The 27,125-nt window shown below is 41.7% G+C and overlaps 1 protein-coding gene and 1 long non-coding RNA gene across 5 annotated transcripts in view; one reads left to right on the forward strand and one right to left on the reverse strand.

Moving 5' to 3' along the window:
• LOC129215125 (uncharacterized) overlaps positions 1-18,444 on the reverse strand; it is a 28,176-nt gene extending 9,732 nt beyond the window's left edge. For all 3 annotated transcript variants that reach the window (XR_008579898.1, XR_008579899.1, XR_008579897.1), the window contains exons 1-2: positions 18,326-18,444; positions 11,409-11,528 (exon numbers count right to left, since the gene is read on the reverse strand). This is a non-coding gene — a long non-coding RNA (uncharacterized LOC129215125). The remainder of the gene's footprint in view (positions 1-11,408; positions 11,529-18,325) is intronic.
• Positions 18,445-18,569: 125 nt separating this feature from the next.
• The window catches only part of PAFAH1B1 (platelet activating factor acetylhydrolase 1b regulatory subunit 1), a 37,491-nt gene continuing 28,935 nt past the window's right edge, over positions 18,570-27,125 (forward strand). Inside the window, exon 1 of one of the 2 annotated variants that reach the window (XM_054847759.1) lies at positions 18,570-18,787. The gene's annotated coding sequence lies outside the window, so the exon portion shown is untranslated. Of the gene's footprint in view, positions 18,788-18,938; positions 19,025-27,125 lie in introns of those variants that run through there. The other variant, XM_054847760.1, reaches the window with a different exon arrangement.

The raw sequence follows: 27,125 nt of genomic DNA on the forward strand, positions 1-27,125 counted from the left end.
GGCAATTTTTCATTTCCTTGGGGCGACATTGTTTATGGTGACTGGCAGGGGCTTTCTGTATTCCATCAGGCCCTTTCCGAGCACGCTGCCAGGCACGTACAGCCGCGCTCGCTGCATTGGTGATCAGATTATGTGCAATGGCAGATAATGGCTATGTGGCTGTCGAGGGGGGCAACGGAGGGACTGGTGCAAGGAAATCTGAAATTGCTGGCTTCACCCTTAGAAATACAGAGGGCTTAATATGTCAAACATACACTGAAATGAGCATGGTTAGTAGTGCTGCCAGTGAACGGCACCTGCGATCAAAGCAAAGAGTTTTACCCTTAAAAAGTCTTGCAAAATACTCCCTATTGCCTATCCAGGGAGTGGACCGGCCTGCAGTCTGGATTTCTAACCACCAGAGAAGAGAGGTTCAGGAGAAGTTCCTCTAACCTGGAGAAGACTCTCATCCTCTTGTGGCAACCCCCCCCCCAAAAAAATTCTATGGTGTCACAGACATTTAGGAACAGGATTATCTGATGGCAGCTGACTGGACTGAATCACAGACGGTCCATTCCAATTGTATGTTCCTTCAGCAGATTTTCAACTGGCATCTGAGAATGTGAGATTGTTGATAAACAAGCCTCAAATTACAATAATGACAAAGTGATAATATCTTTGAACTCATTTTGGTTTGGTTCTTTCACATGTTGTTCATCAACATTCTAATATCAAAATAAACACATGTAAATACTGCCTGATGATGCTGGTAAAAAACATCAATAGAGATTGAAGAATTAACTAAAATGGAAAAAAATTCTCTGGGGAAGGACCTACCCGGGACCTTTTGTTTTGAATTATGTAAAGGTGACCATTCCTTTCCTGCCTTTTTTCTCTGACTGGGCACTGCCTTCATCCATGCATACTACTACATTAATTAACTGCCTTTAGGAAGCTGACAGGAACACACCTTTCTGCTGGTCCAAAGTGATGGAGGCATTCTAAAAGCAGTTACGTTGAAATAGAAGAAAAAGGCACAAAGTCCTCATTTCTTTATATTTCACAAAAATTTGAAGACAAGACAAAGATAGTGAAGCATTTCTGGACCTAGCCAGCAAGCAAAAACTTGTTATTTTAAGTTGTTTACAAAATAAATCCATTTCAGGGACTGAAATTGCTCTGGTTGTTCATCGTGTCCCGGCCAGAGATTACGGATATCCTTAGGTTTGCTGGAGCGGCTGCGTACAGACGTACTAGCAAAAGGCAGAACTGATGCGCAGCGCGGGGCTCCGTGCGTCTGGTGACGGAGGCAAGCAGCCTCAGCCGGGTAACGCTCGTGCCCTCCATCGGGAGTCTGTGCCCTGCACCGAGAATCAAAAACTTGACTAGTAAAGCCTTTTCTCTCTCCAAGCTGCCGGGCACTGAAAGATCTCCCTCCTCCCTGCGCACGGCCAAAGGGCCGGTCAGTCGGGGAGGGTGGAGAGACGAATAGCGGGGTGCTCTGGAGGCAAGCAGGGGGTCCGGGTGTTCGGTCCTTGCAGGCGGCGCCTGTGAAAAGCTGCGTGCAGTGCGCAAGCCACAAGTTGTTACCGTCTGGTGCAGACACTGTGCTGTACACGGTGCAGCGCAGGGACCGGCTGGCGGCATGTTGACTGCAGAGCAGCAACGCAAGGAGAGGCTTATTTAAAAATACAGACACGTAAGCAAGGCAGAAACCCCACCTCCCCGTGATTGTCTGAGAAGGATCAAATGGGTGGAAATGCCACAGATAGACACACTCCTCCCAGCATAATTGTTACTATCACAGCTGTGGTGGAGAGAGGGGGAGGAGAGCGGATGATGCAAGGAGCTTGGCATGGTGCTCAGCAATCGCTAGACTGCACCCTTTCGTAAGAGGCGAGGAAGCGCTGGAATCCACCAGAGACAGCCCAGCTCTGCGCGCCGTCACCGGGTGTGCAGAGCTGGGACTGCAGAGCCACGGTGACACGCTGCATCTGCGGCTGCGGCTGCATCTGCTGTGCAACCCTCCGGACGCACTCAGCCTTCCCACCCTACCGCGCAAAGTTTATCCAGCAGCTATGCCATTTACTCCAACAGCACCGGTTCTTAGTCACTTATTTTCAGAGCTCATTACAAAGAGTAATTAAATGGTAAAACGTCCCTAGCCTTAACCCTATTGAGTAGATAAAGTGGATAATTAAGTATTGTTAGCTCCATTTTGCATCTATGGAAACGGGTGACAGAGGCTAGCGCAAGGTCACAGGGCAACTCTGAGTCAACTGAGGATTATAATACATCAGTTACTAACTCCTTCATCCAAAAATGCTGGGATATTGCATTGATTTTAAGGAATTATGCATCAAACTGCTATTCCTGTCTTATCACTGAGAAATCTAACACAGAGAAGCAGTGCATGATTTAACCAAATCAAGTCTTTGGGAGCTCGAAATGAGCACCGATATTTTGCATTTCATCTCTCAGGTGAGATAACCACCATCGCTTCTTTAAACGATCTCTGATGTAGCTAATTGTTCTCGTATGCATATCCTTGTACTAATGTATAACGGAGCAGTGAGATGTGACAAATCTGAGACCCGGCCCGTGGAACTTAATGTTTAAATGTTATTATTTGTAGCTGCCTAGGCACACCCACAAAACCCTGACGCTCGTTCTCCACGGGAGTTTCTCATTCCTGTTACCTGCAGCGGCAGCTCTGAGATGTCAGACAGCGTCTCCCGAGAGCACCGCCTTCCCCGAGGTGAGCGTGAGCCCGGGGACTTCCAACGGCTGTATCCTTCGGGCTATATATAGCTCTATCCCTGCAAACTATTATCTCACTTTTGGCCAGTCGACTTGCTTCATTCAAAAATGTTTATCTCGCCTGAACCGCCAGCCTAAAGGTGGAATGCTATTTTCAGACTATGAGAGAGGCCTAAAGAGAGCCGAATTTTTAAATACTTCCCTTTCCTCAATTTTTTTTAATGCCTTAGTACTTATGCAAGATACTACAAATTGAAGACCAGTATTTATTCAAAATAGGTGTATAAAACTGACAACTTTTCTCTACTTACATGTCTCAACCTGATTTCTAGGGAGTGGAAAAGACTTCTAACATTTAATTTTTGGCTTCGGTCCTACAGCAGACCAGTAAGGCTCAAGAAAAGACCACGTGCACTTCATGTAGGGACCTCCAGACAGTCACCAACGTGCACAACGACTCTGCTGACAAACATGGGATCATTTGAACTATCAGCTTCACGGAGCCATCGCGTCTCCCAAATTCTGATTGTCTTCCAAAGCTTTGTTAGGAAATGCATGATTATACTCACATAATCACAACAAACATTGAATTCCGTACTTCCATTTAAACCTGTGGAAAATCTGTGACAGATTTAAAGGGTGGGAAAAGTAGACCCTCTAAGTAATGTGTATGTAATAAAAAGCATCTTACAAAATGCACTGAAGTGAGAAAGCCTTTAAAGGACAATTGCCTTTATTAAATGTTGAAACAGTTTGAAAAACAGAGTTCAAAAACTGCCCTTATATCTAAAATTCTGGGTGAGGACTGAGCGGAGGATCATTTCTTGCCACGTAATTCAGGTGTAATCAGGTGAGATCCCCCTGTGCCACGATACCCAGGACCAGACACGGGCTAACATTCCCTAAATCGAGTTAATACTCAAAGGCAGTTCACAAGTTAAATGACTTGGGTAGTTTCTAGTATGGACAGACCCACCACTCACAGCGTGGCACACCGGAGACATCCAAAAGATTTAGACAGCTTTATTGCTTAAAAAAACCCTCAAACCAACCAACCAAAACAACTCAAAGACTCAAAAAAAATCAAGCTTTCTAGAGAAATTCAAGGCAGCTGGACCTGACATCGGGACCGGACTGGTGGTACAGCGATGCTCCCTCTCCCCATCGCACGGCTGCCGTTCCGCTTGGCTCCGAAGCGGTGTCACTGTTAATTGGATGCTGAGTGACGGATCTGGCCACCTGGCACTCTGTCTGGCTCCGAGCTGATGATCGACTCACTTGGCAGGCTAAGTGGGGAACTGGCCACCTGGCTAATACGAGGGCTACAGAATCTCTGACGAGCTGCTGCCAACCTGCTAAGGCGGTTTTTATTGTGGATGCTGACAGTAACTTCTCTCTTTTGCCATATTCATCTTTCTCATCGCAACTTGCGTGCTCACAAAGAAACACCCAACTCATGACCCCCTCCTCTCTTTACCTTCCTCTGACTGCTATGACGGATAGAGACAGACTCCTGCCTTAATTGCTAAATGAATGAGAACAAAATGAGCTTCTCGCCTTCTCCTCCAATTTCCTTAAATTATTCCAAGTTCCCTACCCCCACTTCATCCTGCCTTGCTTCTCACCATCATTCTCAACACTCCAGATTAGAATTTGTATTAGCTGATGAGTTTCACAACAATTTTTGAATGGTTTAGTTTGTTGCGTGTTTTTTAATTAGTAAAAATACTGATAAAAAATAGGAACAACAACAATCCAAAGAACTGGACAAGAATAATGTGAAATCAGATTCATGCCTGAAGGCTAGATTCTCCACTTGCCTTGCACCCTGTTTTATTATTAGCACTTGCAAAACCTTAGTGAGAAAGGCCACAATTTTGATTTGATTTTTTTACATTCATTTTGCATATATGTAAATTACTCCACAAGGAGCAAGGCAATGGAAAATGAAGAATGAAGTGCACAAAAATACATCAGTAAAGAATTCTAGAGTACTGTCAGCGTTAGTGAAACATCCTAAGTTATGCCATGAAAATGCATTTTATTACTTCAAAATCTTAAAGAAAAAAGTATCACAAGTACTGACATTTTCTGCCCAGTTTCAAATGTACTATGATGAGGTTCCGCAATGTTTTTAAGCTGGTCTTGGGATACAGTAGGTAGCTAATGTCAAGCTTTTACATCGATTAAAAATGATCTGAAAATACCGTAGTTTGTTAATTGCAATAATTGTACAAAAATTAGATCACTGATCGGAGTAGGACTACATTCACTCCTGGTGTGACTTCGTTAATTTAAACCAAAGATAGATTTGCAATCAAGGGCCTGCTCCAGCTGACTTCAGCAGGGGATGTTCCATAAGCTGAAAGAATTGGATCAGGCTGCCAAGAGGTAAGGTGGCCCAGGGGGTGGATCTTCCAGATTCTTAAACAGCCGAAGCTTAACTGAAGTTAATAGAAACATTTTGATTTATGCAAGTGGAGATTATGGAACTTGTTTTTCTCTTCTCATTGTATATATGCTACAAATACTGGAGGGAAGTATACCATAGTTCTAACATCGCAGTTTAAACCAACATAGCTTGGCACTGGTGCTGACAGTAGCGGCCACGTGCTTCTCCGTCCGCTCATTTCTAGGCTGATACAGCCTGTTCATTTGTCCCAGGCAAAGTTTTCATGCAGCCACATGATGAAACATGTCGTGACACTGATCCAGGTAAAAACTACGGTCACTTTTCACTCTGGTTATGTTTATCTTCAATTGTTCTCCCATCCATTCATCACACAAAGGGAGGGAACAGCACGGGGACAGAAAGAGAAGGCTGGGAACTGCAGAAGGGGGGATCACTTCTTTTAGCTGCAAGTGCTGCCTTAGAGCAGTTAGCATTTACTGTGAAGCCACAAGATAAATAGCTCACCTCTAACAACTGCAGCACCAAGGAAGTGTTCATAGGATTCGTTTAGCAGCAAAAAGATGTTATGAGCTGAAAATGTGCACTGAAAAATGGCAACGTGGTATTATATTGAAGTAGCAGATGTGGTTAATCCTGAAGAAGTCTCTTTATATGAAATAATTCTGTTCAATTTTCTGAATCTGCATGGTAAGTTCAGCTCAAGCTTTCAGCAATATTGTAAGCATGAACGTACGTATTTATACTGTATTATTTACACACACACAGTGTCTGTGTCTAATAATGTATTAATAGACACATATATTTGCATTAACAAGTTATTAGAAGTTTACACTTTGAGGTCCAAGATAAAAATATCAGAAAAGAAAGGAAAGGAAGGAAGGTGGTCAGGCAAATTCTCTAGTGATCTGTCACTCTGTTTCCCTTTTATTCCCCTCCTACCTGTTGTTTCAGAGTGTTGGTGCCCTGAGCAACACAACAATAGCTGAGACAAAATGTTCATGTTTTAATTCACCTCCAAAATTCGATTTGTGGAAGCTGTCTGTCAGAAGCAGACATTTAGACAAAGTGCTGGTACCTTTTTAGAAGCACAACAGCTATGCACTTCCATGTCTCTGAACTTTCCTGGAATTAGCCTACTTATCTTTTGTAGCCTTTTTTTTTTTGCCTTTTGATTTTTCTTTCCAATTTTCGTAATAGCCCTGTAATTATAGGAAGAGTATCTCTCTACAGTCTAAAGATGGAAGAAAGTATTTTAGATATTCATCAAGACAGGAATGAATGTTGAACTAATCAAGTTGCTGTCTTCACATTATTTTTTACCTTTTTTCAGCTGGACAAGTGATTTTCCTGCATTCATGCTGGAGAAGGTTTCAGGAAACTCTAACTGCTTTTTAGGAAGCCCTCATCAGCATGAGCACCATCTTTGCCTGTGAAAGCGTTTACTCTCCTTTACCTGGTGAGCCTTTACCAATAAAATTACTGCCAGTCTTGGTCAGAACTTACAGGTGAGTCAGGAACCAAAAGCTCACCAAAGCACAAACATCACCAGCCACTGAAAGAATCTCCTTGTCTTCCCGCAGAGCAGCATCGCTCCCCTTTGCAGTCACCATGCCAGATGCCTCTCGGGTCACACCAGTGCTCTCGTGGACACTGGGGACAAAGAGGCACTGGGGTACATGTGGCTCGCAGTGTGTGTGCCTGCTGACTTGTCTGCATTTCATCACCCTCCAGGTAGTGCTGGTGTCTGCTCCTGGCACCAGTGTCTCCTCGCTCCTGGACTATGGAGCCCTCACTGCTCATAGTTTACATTAGAGAGGCTCCTGCTTGTGTATTTGATCCCATTTCTCCATTCTGGCTTTACAGCCACGTGTGACTGCTCCCCTTTATGTCTCACAGCTCACCTAAACACTAGACAACTAATACTAAAAAAAAGACAAAAATCCAGTGATTTTAGCTGACTTCCAGTTTCAGGTGTCTAAATGTCGGGCTACCGGAGGCTCTCCTACGCTCTCTGACTCTGTATCAGAGCTTGAACTACCAAGTTATTAGGTAACAGCTCGCTGGCACAGAGCTCCTTCCAACGCGTTCAGCTGGCTCAGCTCTTTCGGATCTGAGAGTGCTTTCCATTTCTCTGACTGGCGATGCATCCCATCAGCAAGGACCCACATTATTTTCTAATCTTTAACTGGTAAAGGGCAGCTGAACGAGTACGGCTGTCATTTCCAAGTGTGACATTTAGCACTGCTGGCGTTTATTTTGCCCATCGTAGGTGTCAGCGGAATACTTGTTGCTGGTTGCTAACAGGCTTTGAAGACTTCCAGCTGTGGACAAGGATGATGGAAAATGTGGGGCAAGGGATTTATTACAAAAACCTCAGCATTTGGTGTTATCTTAGTGAAGTCTGTGGCCCTCTTTCTGTTATTTAGCCGTCACTGCTAATATCGATCCAAATCGGAGCTGAGTGCCAAGCCCCTGCAGCTTGCAAAAGCCAGGGAGTTGTTCCTCAGTACCGTACCAGTGTCCCTGCTGCTCTTCTTCAGCGCTCACAGCAAACATAGCAGTCACTGCTTGGTTCTGATGCTCACTGCGGTGACTGATTCGTAGCCTGTAAGCAACTAAATTTTAGTTCCCTGTAAAAGGTTGTTTTTCTTTAACTGGTCTGGCAGTCCAGGAATAGCTCTGTGTGCTCTAATACATACAGCATTGTAAGTAATAACAGATAATGCTATCAGGGTCTTTTCCTAGAATATAGGGATTAACTCACCTCATTAAAATGTACACATTCTGCACAGCATAATGCAGTACTACTTCAGGACAACTATTTAAGCTAGCCAAAAGATACTATGTTCTGCGAGAACTAGGATGATCCCTTGCTGTCTTACTTCCCTCTGTTCAGATTTTTAGAATCTTTTTAGATTAATACATAGATATCACAGCACTGAGCACCTTTAAAAACCTAAAATAGACTACATTAGCTTAAATTTCTAGGTAGTAAAGAAACTCGAGAGGAGAGAAACATAATTAACTTGGAGCACGGAAGGATTCCCTTGTGAGAAAAACACCCTGAACTAAAAAAGGTAGTTCGTACAATGTACCTAACAGTGAATGTACCAAATCTGGCAGGTTATACACTCTGCAGACTCATGTCTTAGGTTGAAGGTGGAAGGATTTTTCTTTTATTTTCTGCTGAACATTTGTTCTTATATATTTAAAACTTATTTGATTTCTTTGGATATTAAAATATAATCATCGCAATTTTCAGTGCTTGTTTTGTTTTTTTCTTGCAAATAAATGAAAATAAAAGCTGCGTTGCTGGAATTGCCTATAGGTATTTCTCTACGTTCAAAGAATTCTTCTAAAAGCTGTGCTAGCACATGGAGCCCAGTTCTGCTCACATGAAAATAAAAGGTGGAAGTATCCTGAGCATCAGCAGACAGAGAAGGTAGGAATGGAGAAAGCAGAAGTCTGTTCAAGAAGATCATGCCCTCCAAAAACCAAACCGTTTTTCCCAAATGCTTCCAGTTTTTTCCTCACAGGTTACTTTTTGTTTTCAACTTACTAAAGTAACTCTTAGCCGTTTCTGGGCTGCTTAATTTCTTTCTGCTTCTGCAACAGCCTCTGTGAGAAATGGCAATTACATATATATTTGCTCCAGAATTGAGCTCTTAGGTATTTATCTATCAGCTCAGTAAATGCCCGTTCTTACAGACGTGTAGGTGGCTACAGAAAGGTGAATTTTATGGAACTGACTGCTGATCTACTACAGATGAAAATTTTAAAGTCCAGACTCCCATGCTAGTTATTACTGTCTTACCATAATTCAATTTATTTTTAACAGCCCTACCTAACTTAATTATTCTGGCATAATATGTCAATCAGTTGCCCCCCCTCACACTGTTTGGGTTTTTTTAAAACTATGGTTACACTGCCAATTTAAAACAAAAGAAAGATATTTCTGTGTTACAGCTGGTTACATACCCTTGGCTTGATTAATTCTAAGTCCAAAGAAGTAAGAGTCCTAGGAAATATTGCTATGGGAAGAAACAGCAAACTCGAACTTCTTATTTATGCAATTCCCAGTCTCTTCCTGACTGGTCAGGAACTTTGGCTGGTTTACATCCTTCTGAACAAATCCTTAAAAGATGCAAATTGTTTGTTTGATTGTTTGTTTTTTAAAAGCTCCAGACTAGCTCTGTAAATACAACATTTCGGAAGACTACTGTAGATTAGATGTGTTATAGTTTATATCAATAAATCTTCTGCTTTATCAGTATGTCAGAAATCTTAGGAGATGCTTTGTATTGTCTTGTACCATAAAACGACACAAACGTTTTAATCTAGTATATCCTTCACAGAGCCCGCTTAATAATGAAAAAGCTGCCATACAAGATAAAGAAGTGAATACAGATAACACAGTGAAGCCTGAAAATGGGGACAGAGAAAACTCTCCAGGCCAAATGGAAATCTACTGGGATTCTGTAAATGAACCAAAGAGGAGTTCATTCCCATTGTTTTAAGAACTAGTAAATCAGTCTCAATTAGAAATGCGTCTCAATTCCAAATAAGAATTGTCATTATTTAGTAACACAATTTCAATGACAGTAGAGAGTCAGGGACAATTCATCCTTTCCAAAGCATTTTTAATTAAGTGTGCTTTCTAACCTGGCCAAAAAATGTCACATCCTGAAACATATCTTTTTCTAATGATATATATAACCATAATAAGGTCAGTGAGGGCACTAAATTACGTTTAGCACAAATGATAGTAGTATACTGAAGGCTGGAGAAAGCACTTCAGCCAGCAGAGTGTGAACGCACCTCAACTTGCTGCTGTAAACATTACAGACCAGTCAGATGATTAATTCTATCACAGCCACCTACAGCTTTAACAATGGTTTTGAAAGAGATATTCTCCAATACTTGTTAATATTATTTCTGTGGTGACATTTATTGAAGCATAAACAAACTTCATAAACATGAATTAATAATGCTGGCATTAAATGTTTTAAGAAGTATTCAAAAGAGGTTAAATGATTTGCCCAAAAGGAGTTCTTGAGAGAACAAAGCACAGGACAACATCACAGTATATCAGTGTTAATAATCTGTAACTTCCCCCAAAATGAACTGATGTTCTTCTTTGTACCGTTTTCCTCACTCTTCAGAATGATAGTTTCAGCTAGAAGGGATTACCTAGAGAGATACACGTATTCATGTACTACAGAATGAATCCTTTTTCTGCTTCTGTCATTTACTGTTTTCAATGCTGAACATCCACATGGGTAGCAGTGTAGCATCCCAAGAGTAACAGCAAGCACTCCACCCCACTCTGTCTTCTTTCTGTGTATTTGCTGTCTGACAAAAGTTTTAAATCTCGTATCTTTTCTTCCATTTACAATTTTCAGTACCTTTTCTAGAAAATACCTACTATGATGGGCAATGTCTCTAAGTAGTCCTTCTTCACAATCAATTTTAGATAACATAATATTAATTATAGCTGTTGTCCAGAGGAAAAACAGTGCTGAGAAAGCAAACTAAGGTTACTGTTTCTTTTTGAGATATGTTATGAAGAACAGCCAAATGCCACTGAAGTATTTCATTACTGGCTAGCATAATACTGAATCACAGCACAACTAACGAGTATAATTGCATTCAGAAAGTTTCATTTTAAGAATGTGTCAAACATATAATTTGATTAGGGCGTGTGAGTATCTGTGCATGGGTTGTTCATGGTACATTCTTACATATGTGAATCATAAGGCATTATGAGCCACCTACCTCCTGGTAATAGGGAACCTGCAATATTCCTTCCTATTAAAAAGAAACCTGGACCATCTTTTTAAAAGTTGACAGCTGTCTCAGCACACATCTATTTCAACTCCTAAGCTTCTAGTTAGACCAATAACATTCATGATGTTACTGAGAAACAATAGTTATGAATTTTCTAATCTAAAAGGGAATTTGAATTTTCTGGTAATAATATTCTAAAGTTTAAAAAATGAAGCATCAGTATGGTATTTACAGTTCTGAATAGCTCTATTTTTTAAAAAATGCTGCCAATTTTAATGGGGGGAATAGATTGTCGGTTTATTAAATTTTGGAACAGGTTTATTAGTTAAATAGATTGTACGTTAGGAAAAAAGCATTCATTTTGCCTGTAAGAGGTTAGTGTTTCTGTTCAGGGTTGTAATTTTGTTTAGAAGACATGCAAGATTAAAAATCATCTTTCAAGCAGCTACTGACCAGACTTCCTGCATACCTTAGTCTGCATGTTACAAATCTCCTCTGTTAGCTCGGTAAGAACTTCAGCTGCAAAGTCCATCATCCTTCTGGAGAGGCAGCTCCCCAGTCTTCAAGCCAGCTCAGCTTGCTGTGGCACCTGAAAAGAACAGTAAGACGTTATGTCAACAAGACATGCGATGATTTCAAAGTCATCAACTGTTGATAAACTTCCTTTAGAACAGCCACAAGTTGCAGTTCCTACATAGCTTTTTCCATTGCCCACATCTGTAATGGAAATCACCTTATGAATTACATCTTTCTCTAATTTTCATGGATCAACTAAATCAAGATATTTGTACCATTAAAGCTGTGTTTAGAATGCTGCAGCATCCTTGGGGCAGAGGCCATATTCCCCTGTTGTTTTACAATATCTTGAGCAACAGATTTCTGCTGTAAAAGCAGAACTTTAAAGAGCTTCTGGTGATTCTGCAATAACTAACACGTATCGCAGAAAATGATTTAGAGGAAAGAAACTCTCAACTTAGAAGCAAATTCTAGATTTCTATGTGTTATATATAAACAATAAAATTATAAAAGCATGAAAAATAACACGAGAACATCCTTTAATATTAGGTTGAGTGCAATGAAACTACCCTTTGCTGTATGATGATTATATAAAATGCAAACAATGTCATTTAGCATTGCCCGCAGTGCTTTATTATTTCACGTGAAAAGGAATATAGTGAAAGGAATTCAGAAGGGGGGTGGATAGTGTCAGCAGTAACAACATACACGATTACACATTACTATAATTAGCAATGGAATTTAAAGAATTAAAAAAGCAACATATTTGCTTTGGTTTTAACTATGCTTTTGACTCAGCAGCAATTCCATTGATCTACTTGGCAGAAAAGTTTCTCTCAGTCTTTTTTAAAATATAAATGCATTAGAAGGAGAAATGCTGTGACCAAAGGTAAATACTTCAAAATAAAAAGGGCCTTAAAAAACCCTCCAGAAGGCAGTTTAAGCCAAATCTGGGATAACTATGGATTAAGAATACTTCAATGTTAGTTTGTGCTCCCCTCCTTTAATACTACTATCTCGCACTAATATGCTTTGGACTATTTTCCCCAAGCCTTATACTGACCAACCCTTATGGTATAGCTGCTTTTTTTACTTTGATACACAAATTTGTGAAGCAACCTTACATTGCGACTTCTAACACCACGTATATGTTCTTTTATTCCATTCTGAAGTGTGATTTCTAAAGGTTATAGTTGTGAATGAAAAAGTGATGCTGAGGTACAACAAAGGCTTCCAGTACATCAGATGTTGCTTAATTGCCATCTCAATATGCTTAGAAACATATCTGTATGATTGATGAATGATTTATCTGATCAAAACTATCTCCATGTGCATTTGCAGCAGTTTTCAATGCAAATCAGGCACTTATGCACAGAAATTATTCTCGTTAGCTACAGGAGTCTATGATGACCTAATCTGCATGTTCAGCTGTAGTACACCTCTAAATTAGCATGAAAACTGTGCATCTTTTGCATGCAAAAGTGCATGCCCAATTAAATTGAAAGGCGGATTTTTTATTATCTCTGCATTGCTTTACTATACTTGTAATTGGGATGTACATGTTACTGGCATCCGCTTTAATTCATAAAAACATTTTGAAGATATAAGGAAATATTTGCTGAAAATATTAAAGTTTTAAAAATAAGTATATTCATCCTTTGAAAAAGTGTAATTCTCATATAAATTTGGGAACAGAAAACATCTTCTTGTACAGGAATAAATACCTGCAGTTAATGCTCTTGTGTTAAAAACTTGGCAAAGGTTATTATATGCAATACTTGTCTTCACAGCATCACAAAAAAGCATACTTTTAATATCTCACTGTATGGGGACAGAGGAGGTTGAACGTGAGGCACAGCAGACACTGATTATACCCCCACTAAAACGCAAAATAGCCAGCAGATAAATTGTGACTTCCTAAGTGAGCCAGGCTTACAGCTATCAGATAAAGCTGTACTTCAAAGGTGAACAATAAAGTTTATGTAAGGTCCTCTGTCAGCGTACAGCCAGTAAAACCAAAACTGATAAGCTGATGAAATGCTACTTGTACCTGGACTTTCATCTTTTGGCTCTAGGAAAAGTAGTTGCTGGACTAACATGTGAGTTTAAAGAAGGAACCATGTGAAAATAACATCCATAGAAATACGGACTATTGAATCAAGGTATAGAAAGACAACATCGTGCATAAACTCTTCATAACCTATGTGTGATGACCAGTTAAACTGAGAAGCAAAATGGAATAAATATAGGCATGTGAACTTCCAGTGGTAAAAATGGGAGACTTGCTGAAAATTTAATTTTCACTTTCTTTCTAATAAATTTGAAAAGGGGTTCACTTCAGTAAAAAATTCTACTGTGAAGGGTGAAGACTTTGCACAAGGCCAAGGTTCTCAATACTGAAACACATTAGAGACCAGATTTGTTTATCTTCTTTTTAATGCTATTAAGAAGGTCGGGTAGAGAGGGATACAGTTACAGATTGCCCTCTTCCATATGTTGATAATATATAGGAAAGGCCACAGGAGTACTGGAAGGAGGATTTCTAAAATCTGAAGATACATTAAAAATTAATCTGAATGCTTTTTATGCTATGCTTTGAATGGGAACACAGCATCTTCCCACACATAGGTATCTTCTCTCTGTTTTGGTTTTTCAATATCTTTAAGTTAAACCCCAAGTGATGTTAAAATTAAAAAAAGCACAAACCCACAATGGCAGAAATGTTTGCATGTAATTCCATCCATAAAAACAATGAAGTGGATGATTTTGCAGTTCTAGAGCCAAGTCTTGCTTGAGCCACAGAGAAGCCACTATTTACCAGTGAACAAAAAGATGAGAAAATTCTCACTTCTTGTGATTTATTCCAATGACAGGGTTAATGACATAGGTAGACATGCCCATTGACTCATTAAATTGAACGGCAAGACACAGCTAGAAGTTAATTTTCCTTTGGTATGTGCTTAGGCACCTAGTTACGACAGTATTTGTGTCACCAGAATTTATTCCCAACCTAAAACTGAGTCGATCTTTCCAATCAAATCTGTGGAGGCATTTTCATGCAACTTTTTATCTTTCAAAGCTCTGTAGCTGTAACAGCTCGTATTTTTTGTAGGTCAGGCACCATGATGGACTTGCAACATGTAAATTAGTTGATTACAGTGGTACAGTCGCTACGGATGTTTTGCTACACAAATATCTACACACATAGAATATTAATGACAATTTTCATTCATAGGCAACATATGAATTATCAATGAATGACGTTTTCAGAGTTTAGCAGAAACCTTTTAGCAAGGTTTGATCTGACGTTTTGAAATACGTAATCTCCAGTGTGGTAGATATAGCTGTGTATGCCGCCCCATATGGTAGAAGCTACCCTGAAGAAGCCTGCCTCGCTCTGAACCATGGCTGTGCAAGTTGTAAACATTTACTTTAGGAATATCCTGAAGAAAAATTTGAAGATGGAATCAGGAGCTATGCAGTTTGGATCTGCACATCCCCGCTGAGGTGCAGGGTATGTGTTTTCTATTATCAAGGTACACTGTGGCAATTGAGGAAGCTATCAAGAAAAATGGGCTCTCAGGCTCCTCATAGTTTAGCTGTGCTGGGAGCTGGGATTTTTCTTCCATCCCGGTATCGAGCAATGGTATTACAGGGAAGGCCAGCTGTAAAAGGAGAATCAAATATCTGTGTCATGAAAGTGCTGGGAAAATTCATTGATCTCTGTGAAATGGATTTAATTGCCTCTTAATTATCACTTGAGTATGCACCCCAAAATACTTGGTATGTTAGAATTTTGAGAACATCAAAGCAGTTTTGCCTGCTTTGCAAACAAACTGAACTAAAAGCCAAGGTAATTTTACCATTTTAAAGTCTCACCCTACACTTCAGTCCCTGTTTCTGCAGATATCCTGCTCGCTGGTTGCAGGTAACATAATGGGCACTTCTAGAGAACTCCAGACCGGCCGCTGGGAAGGCTGCGGAGCGCAGCCTCCAGGACACCCTGGTCAGGCACCAGACACAGCGAGATGACTGGGAGCAGCAAGCACCAACTGACCAAGGGCAGACTGTGCTTACTGTACTGCCTGATACTCTGCAGTGCGACGACCGGCTCTAAGGACAAGGGGACAGCTGTGGATGTTGTTTGCTTTGACTTCAGCAAGGCTTTCACATGGTCTCCCAGTAGCGTTGTAGCCAAACTGATGAGATATGGACTAGACAGGTAGACTGTAAGGGTGGGGGAAAAATGGCCAAACCGTCAGGCTCAAAGGCTTGCGATCAGCAGTTCAAAGCACAGGGACTTCAGGATGTAAGCTACATGCCAGCAATGTAACCGGGAACGTGTTCATGGGTAACTAACCTGAACGTGAAAAAGGCTGATATCCGTTACATACAGTAGGAGTGGAAGGCTCTAAGCCACTTCCAGGTCTGTCCTTTTATAATCAGCACATTAAAAAACAAACGAGCCAATGACTGTGTGACTCTTAAAAGATAAGAAAATTTACTTAATGCGCTTAAAAATTAAAAGTAAGTTCATTGCCAGAGAACAATGTAAGAGGCTAAAATTGACCAATGGCTAATAGCTGCTAGGATTTAGAATGTGGGGAGTAATAAGCTTCAGTTGGACACGTTGATTTTCTATATCCCTGAGTGGCATAGCATCGTGCAGATTTGCAATTTTGATCCACTGCCTTTCTCCTGTTGACGTGTCTATGAAATACCACTGACATATGCCTCACGTGGGAACTGTCATCTCTGCCACGGGAGGAAAGTGCTATTGCCAGTGGTCAGCACAGAAATTTAGAAATACTGGGAGGAAAAAACCCTGGACGGACAGAGCCAATCCTCTTTTCTGGGAAGTATCTGAACACTTCCTTGAAATGTTGGTATGGGACACTGACACAAGCTGCTCTGTTTTGATCGCTTTTCATTAACAAAAGGATCAGACTCACATTGCATTATTTCCTCACTGGAAATTTGGCCTGCTGACTTATCCAACTGTTTATCTCATCATTAATTATATTAGTTAGTATATTGAAACTGAATTACTCTATACTTTGAGCCCATTTTGAATGTCACCAGTGCATTTGGAAATGTCTGTGATGTCATCATCTCTAGGTGTAAACTATAAGAATTTTTCAAGGCTTAAATGGATCTAAAACTTGTAATCTAGCCAATTAAAAAATAAGTTAAATGCAGGTTCATGCTCAATATTTGTCCTGGATGCATCTGCAGTTTTGCATTGTGTATTGGGTTTAAATAGCCCTCTCTTGCGTACTGCTACATAAAATAACATAAACAAAAGAGGAAGTGACTGACCAGAAGCCATAGCACAACAGTGAGGCTGGCAGAAAGCACTGTCAAGGGTCCTCAGTACATAAAGGGAGAGTCATTACATAAATTTTATATATTAGTAATCTCCATTGCTACCTGCAATAAAAACAGATAAAACCATACAGCTTTTGATTATGAAATTGTCAATGTCCCTTGAAGTTCCTTCAAGTTTTTGCTATGCAGATAATTTTACACGTGGAATGACTTATTCCCTCAAATCAGCATTTCAGACAACTTTATGGCCCACGTTAAATGTTGTATTATGCCGTTATGCTGCCAACATTAGAGGTGACTTTGGTCACCGGTCTTTGATAGTGACACATGTAACTGTTTCCTGTAACAGCAGGACTTTGTTTTGCATCTGGATTTACTGCAATTAAGCAGTTCCAGTGGTTGGGTCCACTGCCAGCTCATCTCGGTCATTTACCAAAGAGAGCATTTTGCAAAGCACCTGGGTAAGGACTGCTGTCACCCATACTCAGACAAACCACTGAAGACCGTAAGGACTATAACATCAAAAACCGATGGGAGAATTTTGCCTCTGATGTACTCGGCTGCTTGACTCTGTCCAATGGCAACTGAGGGAGGCGGCAGCCCGTTTCTCCAGGACTCTGTACTCTCTTCTGTCAGTCACTCGTGAGCACGTGGATTCAATTATCAGTGGTCTATGCCTCGGTTTATCATTAGCAACACTGATATAGTAAACGAAGGATATTTTGAGATTTAAATAAGTGGGGTTTGTCAAAGATTATGAAAAGATTCTACTCTAAGCGTAAAGCATGTTTTTTTCGTACTGACACTGTGAACGCACACTAGCAAGATGCACGGGGACACGCCAAGTTTCTGGATCTCCAGTCCTATGGAGATAACGGTCACAAATGATATGCATGCTTCTTTCAAATCTGGTAACTCCAGGTCTGCGGGACAAGGTTACTCACTAAAAATAGCGCTGTCTCAGAGCAGATTCCATGCAAGCCAGAACATGCCATAGCAGTGTACCTGTGCAGCGAGACCAAACGTAACAGCTCGCAGAAAGGAGCTGTGTAACTCCACGTTAAGAATTTTCTTGGCAGTTGCACCAGTTTGGTTTGAACAAAGCCAGCATCGGCTCCTCCACCGTTACCTGGAGTGGAGCGCAGTGCCGCGCTGCACCGCAGGGCCCCACCTCACTGTCCTCTCCATCGCTTCGCAGCACACTGAGGCAGACATTGCGTTTCATGTCATGCACTAGTGATGCGGACAGCCGGAGAAGTGTTCCCCAAGCTACACTGTACAGATAAATGGAAATTATATATATATTTATTCTGCCTTTTCTTTCTCTTCCAGCACCTCCAGTAGCATTAGTCTCTTCACTGGTATTTGCAGCTTTTTTTTGCCATTCACAGCCATCGCTAACGCAGCTTTAACACTAATTAAGACGCTGACGAAGAAAAGAAAGGCAGTGCCAGTGGCGGGGGCTGTGTGTGTGACAGGGCAGCAGGCTGCCACAGCAGCCGGAGCGTGAGGCGCACAGGCGCCTTGGGAAGGGGCACTTACAAGCAGCTCCCACGCCTGGTGCCAGAGGGGACCCGAGGGACGCCCGGGGGACGCCCGAGGCCCGGTGCCCGGTGCCGGGGCCTGACCGGCGGCAGGCCGTGCCCGCAGGCCGCAGCGGGTCGCGCGCGCGGGGCATGCCGGGAGGCGGGCGGCGCGGGGCATGCCGGGACACGCGCCCTGCGCCTCAGCCGCCCAAGATGGTGGCCGGGCGGCTGTCCCCGCCCCCGCCGCGCACATGCGCAGTACCGCGGCGGGCCGCGCCGCTCCCTCCCTCCCTCCTGGCGGCCGGGGCGCCACTGACAGACCGCGGAGCGGAGCGGCGCGAGCGGCGCGAGCCTCCGGGACCCCCCCGGAGCCCCTCACCTCCCCCTCCTCCGCGCCCCGCCGCACCGGTGAATGGGAGAGGCGGGCGGCGCCGGCCCCACGGAGCAGAGCGAAGCGGCGGCGCTGGCGGCGGCTCGGGTAAGACCGGGGCCGCGCCTCCCCTCCCTGCCTGCCTGCCTCCCCTCCCCCGGTCGCCGTCGCCCCCCGCGGGAGGCTGTCCGGACTGGTGGCGGGGCCCGGCGGGCCGTGTGGCCGGCGCGGCTCGGCTCTCCCCCCTCCCCTCCTCTGCTCTCCTGCTCCCCGCCCTCCGCTCCCTCTCCTGCCCCCTCCCTCCTTCTCTCCAGCTCGCTCTCAAAATGGCGGCCGCGCCCGTTGGTGAGGAGGGAGCCGGGGAGGAGGCGGGGGAGGCAGGGCGGCGGGGCGGGAGGGAGGGAGGCGAGGCGGGGGACGGTCCCCGCGCCCCGGCGGGGTGGGGTGGGGGCCGCCGGGCGCGGTTCCCTCCCCTCTCCCCTGGCCCTTCCCGGGCTTCAGCGCCGTCCTCGCTGCCGGTGACTTAGCAGGAAAACAGGGCGCGGGGGAGGAGTGGGCCAGACAAGGGAGCGGGTGGGGTGAGGGGGAGAGGAGCCCCTGCGGTGGGCTCCGGCTCTCCCGGCCTTCGTGTCCTGCCCCCCTTTAGGCCGCTTCATTTCTTCTGGTGACTTAGCAAGATGCCGGGGAGGAGGCGACGGGCCAGAGGCGAATAATGATGAAAAAACAGTCTGGGGCGAGGAGCCCGGTGCATGTGTGCCGGAGAGGATGCCGAGCATCCCTTCCCCGAATCCCTCCTGGAGGGTTTTCTCCGTTCTCCTCTCCCCCCGTCCTCTCCGAGGGCAAGGCAGGCGTTTGTCAGGAGATGGCCCAGATCTCCAGAGTCGGCCGCAGCACGGAAAACAAAATGAGAATTGATAATACGGGGGAAAGGACTAGGTGTTATTTTAAGAATTTGTTTCACATCCACCCTGTTTTCCTGCAGTGATCTAGCAGGGAAAGCATTGATAGGAGGTGGCTCAGACCTTCAGAACCAGCTGCAGTAAAAACGGGGGAGGGAGGTCTAATCTCTCCTTCTTGGGGTCATATCGCTGCCTGGTTGTCTACAGTCGCACAGACTTTCCTTGAAAACCGTTTAATAACAACCGAGTGTGCTAAAATGCTCTAGTTATTGCTGTTCTTGAGTTTTTGTTTCTGCAGGAGGCTATATGCAGGCAGGGCTTTTGATGGAAGTTGGGGGGTGGGAGTGGTGCCTCCCTTAAAAAGTTTAGGTTTTACTCAGTTCTGTGGGTGTGAGATTTTTTTTTAAGGTGGATGCAATTAAACTTGACCTTTAATACCAATAATAATGTGACACCTTCCCTTTCTTTGCCGTAGTATCACTGGTAAAATTTCTTTGCTGATAGTGCTGCAGCAGAGGGCTTGGTTGTTGCAGGTCAAGTCAATTCATAATGAATTACCTAACCAGGGGATGGTGGAAGGTTAATCTAAGCTATATTAAAAATCTTATATTTACAGTAAAATAGTGTTTATTAATGTTTGGGCATATTGACCTGGCTGAATGATGTATTTATGTGGAGATTCTTTTAAGTGTATATTTCTCTGACGGTATTGTTTATATAGTATTAGGGATGGGGGTTAAAGAACCTATGTTTAGAGGTAATCGTTTTGTAAATGATTGTGCAGCATTCGGCTGGTTTTCGGAAGAGGGAGGGTCTGCTATCAAAATGTTATTTGCCCTTAGAGCAATTTTGTTAAATAGGAGAATTATGTCAGGCTACTAAACAAAGAAAATATTTTTAAACAGAAAGATTTATTGCAAATTTCTCATTTGTTCTCAGGGATCTCATTTTTGTGTGTTTCTTTTGATATTACCATGTTTATGGATGCTGTGTGCAGCCATTGAGCAGAGAAGAGACTGGGTGGAGTAAGGAGGCAAAGCTGCGAAATGGCTAGATTACCCTTTCATAGCTTCTTTTTTTTTTTTTTCCCTCCTTTGCTTGCGTTTTGCTGGGGTGGAGGAATACTAATTGCCGTAACAATGAAGTCTCTTCTTTAGGGAAGAATCTAATGGTGCAGGAACCTTCTGAAATGAAACAAATCTCGCATTCTGTTTTGAGGCTTATTTTTCTGCAGGGTGAATCTTGATTTGTCTGACAGTGAGAAGTGACCAGTCACTGTTGCAAAGCCAGATTTTTTTTGTGTGTGTCTGATAGCCATTTCCATTTATCGACTTAGATATTCACTTGTTGAATTTTTTATTTGCACTTTAGATAAGAATTACAATTTTTGTGTGGGTGTTTTACACACAAGATTCTCTGAAATAGAAAGAACCCCCCGTATTGTTACTTAGTGCTATTATTTGTTCATATAACTTCTTGGTTAGAGTGGCTTATGGGTGGACACACGAAAAGACAATCCCTACATTCTCTGATGCCCACAGTAGAGTAACTCCTATTAGTATATGGACTTAATTGCATTATCCTTCCTCATGTGCTGAGTTCATGTAAAATAACATCTCAAGATTTTGGAAGCCCTTTTGAACAATATGGCTCTGTAAGAGCATTGCTGTACCACTTGGGTACTGCTGCATCATGGGGGTAATACTGATGCTCGGACTTAAAAGTTGTGTAGGAAAGACGTTAGAACAAAGGATTTGGGGAATACAATAGGGCTCAGATGAAGCACCTAGGAGGGGCTGCTTATAGAAGTCCTCTCCTATTCCAGATGTGGCTCATGGCATTCCCACCTGAATTCAGTGTTGATCAGAGGAAGTAGAACCCTGAACACGAATGATTCTGAAGCAGGTTTAGGTTTTTCTTTTTTCTTGGGTCTGTCTCATTTCTGGAGTCCAGTTTTTGATGGTAGATGGCCACAGATGAGACTGTGTTTGGTTTTAATTTGTCAAAAATTAAATAGTAGTGGCTTTTTTATAAGATGTAGTTCATTCACTTAGAGTAGATGTTACAGGATTCAATGGATGTGTTCACTAAATGCCTGTGTCTGAAAATGAATCCAGGCTAAGAGCAGTGAAGAATCGAATAAAACACTTGCCTCCTTGTAACGTTGGTTGATTTTTGTCCTTGAAATGATGGTAGTTACTTTCTGTACAGGAGTAACTTGTTCATTTCTGCTCCAGAAAAGAAAAAAGCATTAATACTTAGCTTTATGACTGTATGCAAGGTCTGTCTTGCCTGTATTGCTGACTCTTCTGCCTATACTGTTTCCTATGCTTCACCCAGCCTTGAGTGCTCAGTTCGTATTCTTTGTCTGCTCTCAACTTTTTTGTCTATCCAACTTGCTATCGATGGGACAGCTATTGAATTAACATCTGTTGACGGTCTTGCCCACCACTCCAACCTTGTCTTTCTTCAAGAACTCTATAACCAACTTCCATCAGTGCTAATTAGAATGTGTTTGTACCCTCTTGTAAAATAGGCAAACAATAGCTGGAACCCCCCTGCCTGTCTATAGCTCAGAAATATACTGTGTATGTTTGTTACAGTTTTTTTACAACCCTCTGTAGCTGCTTCTGGTATTGATGAACTACAGTAGTTGGAATTACTGTAGTACGAAGGGGAGCAGCTTTTGAACAGTTTTGTTTCGAGCAGCTTTCCCCTACTTTTGTCAACTTCAGACACATTTTCTAAACTAAAGGCAAAGACTGTGGGATGGCTGCTGAAATGTCTGTGAAGTGAACACTGAAATACTTGTCAGCCTGAAAATAAGAACTGCTTAGGCCTAAATTTAGGAAATCAAGAGGACAATAAAAGTCAGTAACTATTATTAATAAATAATAATTTCAGATTTTCTATAGGGTGTGAGGGAGTTTCCAGCCTATAACATGTAATTTGTGATGGCAATTGAAGATGCTTCCCAAGTATCAGAGCCATGTGTGTTAATCAAAATGGTTCTGGGTTTCCTCTCTGAGGTTTATTACAGAGAAGTAGTAAGTTATGTACTGCCTATACATGCAGATCTGTTAATGAAGTCACAACAGGTCTCCTTTCTCCTTTTTAAAAGGCCTTAAATATCACTGGCAGAACAACCTGTCTACTAAAAACCTATTCAGTTGATGAAGTCTTGCCTGGGTTGAATGGCTTTCTGGGGAGCTACTTTATTACCTGACACCAGGGGAATGGGGCTCCTAATGTGGCTTTTGGGTGTTGTGAGCATAGGTGTTTATTAATGGGTGATGTTGCTTTGTCTTTTGATCTGCCTGACAGAGTAGGTTACACCTCAATTTAAGTTTTTTAAAATACGCATTTACACTAAGACATAACCCTGACCTGTTTAAAACTAGTTTTCAAGTACATAAAATAATTTCTTCAGAATCCTTACTATAAATGCTGTCAAAGTTAGCAGGAGTGCACACATACATGGTCATCTTCTGCATGGAAGGCTTGTGCCATTACTGGAAATGCAGCGGTGTGATTTGAGCTGTAGCTGTTTTATGCCAGCTTCATTGCGGTGTCCTTAGCTTAGGTTGAGTTAAATGTCTGTTTTTCTTGTATGACAGTTATTTTGGAACAATGCTTTTCCTCATTCCTACTGTCTTTTGAGACCTACTGATGAGTATTGCATATTAGAAACATTTGAAAGAACCATGATTTTTATGTGATGAATAATTTAATTCTAGTTTTAACCTGATGAACTTGCTAGGTACTGCAGGTTAGCCCCAACAAGTATGCATATCTAACTTTTATATATATATAAAAGTTGCTTAAAGAAAGGCGTTTTCTTCTTCATATTCACTGAGGCAGGACTTGAATGAGGCAATGTGTGTCTCATTCAGTGTGTTTAAAGGTGGTTTTTTGTTGGTTTTTTTACCTCATGCTCTCTCTTTAGGGGATTAGATAGGTGTGACTTAGGCTATCTTGCTTTTAGTTCACTGTCATGGAAGCCACCTATCCTATTACTTCATACTGCCATGTACTGTTAAGGAAATTTCAAAGAAACATGTTACCTACAAAAGGAGTGTATACTGTGATTTGTTTCATCAGTACTATGAACATACAGTCCTCTTCACAGCAAATCATGTCTGCACAGCATTGTCATACTAAGCAGTATCAAATGCACTGATACATGCATAACTATATTTAAAAAAAAATCAACATTATGAATTCAAAGTACTTGTTAGTTAATATATTTAGAAGTACGTTTGCCATTTCCTCCTTATTGGTACTGCTTCTGAGAGAGCCCAGCAGTTTGACCTGACTGCTTATGGACTTTTGGATAAGGATTGTGACTAAATAAATGTAATAAATACATCTTTGTGGTTGTGATTCCGTTGATTCTGGAAGACTTAAATGATGTCTTTAACCAGTAACTAGTTGCTGCAGTCCTGAAAAAGTATTTCCAGTTACGGGACAATCCATTGTGGTTGAGGTTTATAGGTGGTGCTGCAGCAAATGTCTGTCCTGTAATTTTCTCAGGTCTGTTGTTAAATAGGTCCCTGTTGAGTGAGTTCGTAGATACACTCTTCTGGAGCACCTCTTGTTCTCCAGTGCTCGTGAGTCAGCTGGCATACTTCCTTTGAGGTAGGGTAAAGGTAACAGGTTTATGGCATGATGCCGTGCTAGTTTACATCTGAGATAGCACAGCGGCCTTCGTGACTGGGATTATTTGTACCTTCTCTCTTGTATCAATGTTAATTGTTCCTATTGTGCTCCACAAATCTGAAGTTCTTTTGATTGAATTAGACAAGTGTACATACCTGTCGTCCCGCGCCCCCCCCCCAGTTACCTCTGCCTTGTTTTTCTGCATGGAGGTAGGCTAATGCTAAAGCAAAGGTGTTAAGTTTATCCTTCTTTAAGACTAGAGGAAAATCAGTTGGAAACATCTAGCCTGTTTACCTGTAGATAACGACTGTTTCTTCCATGAAGAAAGTCCATGCCAGCAGTTTGTCTTGTGCTTGATTCACCTGTTTTTTGGGGTGAAGAAAAAGATTGGATAAACAAAATTGTTTATTTATCCAATGTTAGTGTCTTTACAATCTATTAAGAGGATGATGTCATTAATGTGAGTATGTATATGTATTTCGAAACAGATGGTGTCTATTAAATCAGCAATGATAGAAGTTTTTTGTTCTCACTCAGCTGGATTTGTAGGCAGCAAGCACAAACTAGATTGGGGGAAGTTTAACGGAGGAGCTCTGACCCTAGTATTCATCTGCAGCAAACAGTGAGGATGGGGTTAAAGTTCTAACATCATGCATGCCATTTTTGTAATAAGATCTTCTGAATAGCTAACGCTATTCCAACAAACTTGGAATTTCTTTGTCATGTTTTTGTCACACTAATAAGAATGGGATGAGTACTAATGATAGATGATTTCCAGTACCACAGCATATCACAATCACAAATTTCTACATCAACAAAATGAGAACTGAGATGGTTGTGAATATTGTGGTCTGCTGCCTAGTGTCTGCTCTCTCTTGGCCCTGTTTTGTACTATCTGACATTGCTTCCGCATGGAAGGTGTTTTCCATTTCAGTGGGAAAAGAAGTAATTCTGTGTTTGTCTTCTGCTCTCTTGGCTTAGATGAGGGACCTTCCTCCAGGGAGAGCAGGTTCTCTCTTTAGCAGGAGAGTTACTGCATGTGCTAATAGATAGGAGATGTAGGGATTCTGAGAAGGGATGCTGGTAAAGTTGGGAAGAGAAAGGCAGGTATTTCTTAGGGACTGGTTCCCACAACTTCAGCTCTGCTTAGACAGTAGTGTCCTAGGTGAAGATGGGTCATAAGAAAGATGAGACACCTTCTACAAGAACCCTGATTTCATTACTTTTGGTACCAGTGTCATGAAAGATTAAAATATGTTCCCTGTAATAGGATAAGATACATGTGTGACAATTACAATATTCCTTTTTTCTTTTTTTTTTTTTCTCTCCTCTTTACTTGCTGAGAGAAGCCATTTTTGGTCAACAAGCTTTGAAAATGGCTAAAGGACTAACAGCGTTCTCATGATTTGAAGAGTAGAAGTTCAGTCTGAATTTTCGTTTGGTTTTCTTTGTGGTTTTGACCTTGTCCTGTTTCTAAAGTTTTAACATATGTGTTCCTTCAAGTTTCCTTCCAAATGTTTTTCATATACAAATTTAATCAATTCACTATCATTTTTGCTAACATCATATTTCAAATATAACAGGCAGCTTAATAATTGAAATATTTAAATTTGGATATAGTCTTGTGACCTGTTTGAGAGTTGCAAGTCTACGACTCAATTCTTCAAGCCAGAAAAGGATGGGGGGAAGAACTGAAAAGAACAAAGTTCAAATCCAGTGCATGACTGCTGACCAACTGTAAGAAACTAGTCTGAGTACATGCTCTCTTCTCTTGGTGGCAAAGAGCAAGTAGCTTAAATACTGTGCTCTAGAATTGCTGTTACAAAATGTGTATGTATTGTTTGACCTAGCAAAAATGATTTTGACAGAGATCTTTTGCTGAAGTCATCCAGATAAATCATGATGTGCATTGTGCATTTCTCTGAACAAGTTTAGAGTAGCAGCTTGTAATACTTAAGCCCACTGTAATGTTAGCCCTCCTCCGCCCCCCAATGTCACTAACCCACATCTGACCAAAAAGTCATTCAGGTTTCTGGTGAAGTTCAGTGAAAACCCAGTGGAGGTTAATATGAATTTTAAACTAATTTTGTGAAATAATTCCTTGCTATCATATCACTATCACAACATACTAAACAATGGCATGAAGAGTTTTATGCCCAAAACTTTAACCTGCATTTTTGCACAGAACTGAACAGGCAGGCTAGAAGTAGAACGTTTTCACTTGTTTTCTGCCAAAGTCTACGTGTAGACTACAAACATGAGCTCTGACCTGGAAGAAGCTTAAAAGCACTAAAATCATACATAGTGACTATGTGCTTGTGATGTTTCTCCTGACAGTTAAGTGTATCATGCTTCTATCAGAATTGCAAAACTGAAGTGATAGAGGGAGGATAAATACCAAGACTGAATTAATTTAAAGACTTCTTTTCCCAAAAAATATTTTTCTAGCAAATTTGGCCCAAATGTATTAGTGTTGGTGCCTGGGAAGGTGACAAGACCAAAATGTCTGTTGTTGTTTTACAGTCCTAAAGGTAGGTAGTGACTGCCCGTGATGTGTTCAGTAGTGATTATAACTTGAGATAATATGGAAAAGTAGATGGGCACATAAGTTTATTTCAAAATGCACATCTCTAATTAGGACAGAAATGCATTCATTAAGGAACTTGTAGTTAGATGTAGAGTTAGACGTAGAAGAGTAGTTAACTTGCTCCTGTTTTGTAGCATTTTGATGACATTTCTTAGCTTTATTTTTTGGATATAATTACAACCTGCATTCCAAGTCTTTGAAACATAGGCACTATATCTGATTTGCTATAGATTACTTTCTAGTTTGCCATGGATTTATTGTTGAATTATTTTCAGAAGTAAACTACAGTATCAGGTTTTTA

This window comes from Grus americana, chromosome 19 (genome assembly GCF_028858705.1).
Source record: "Grus americana isolate bGruAme1 chromosome 19, bGruAme1.mat, whole genome shotgun sequence".
Lineage (NCBI taxonomy): Eukaryota > Metazoa > Chordata > Aves > Gruiformes > Gruidae > Grus > Grus americana.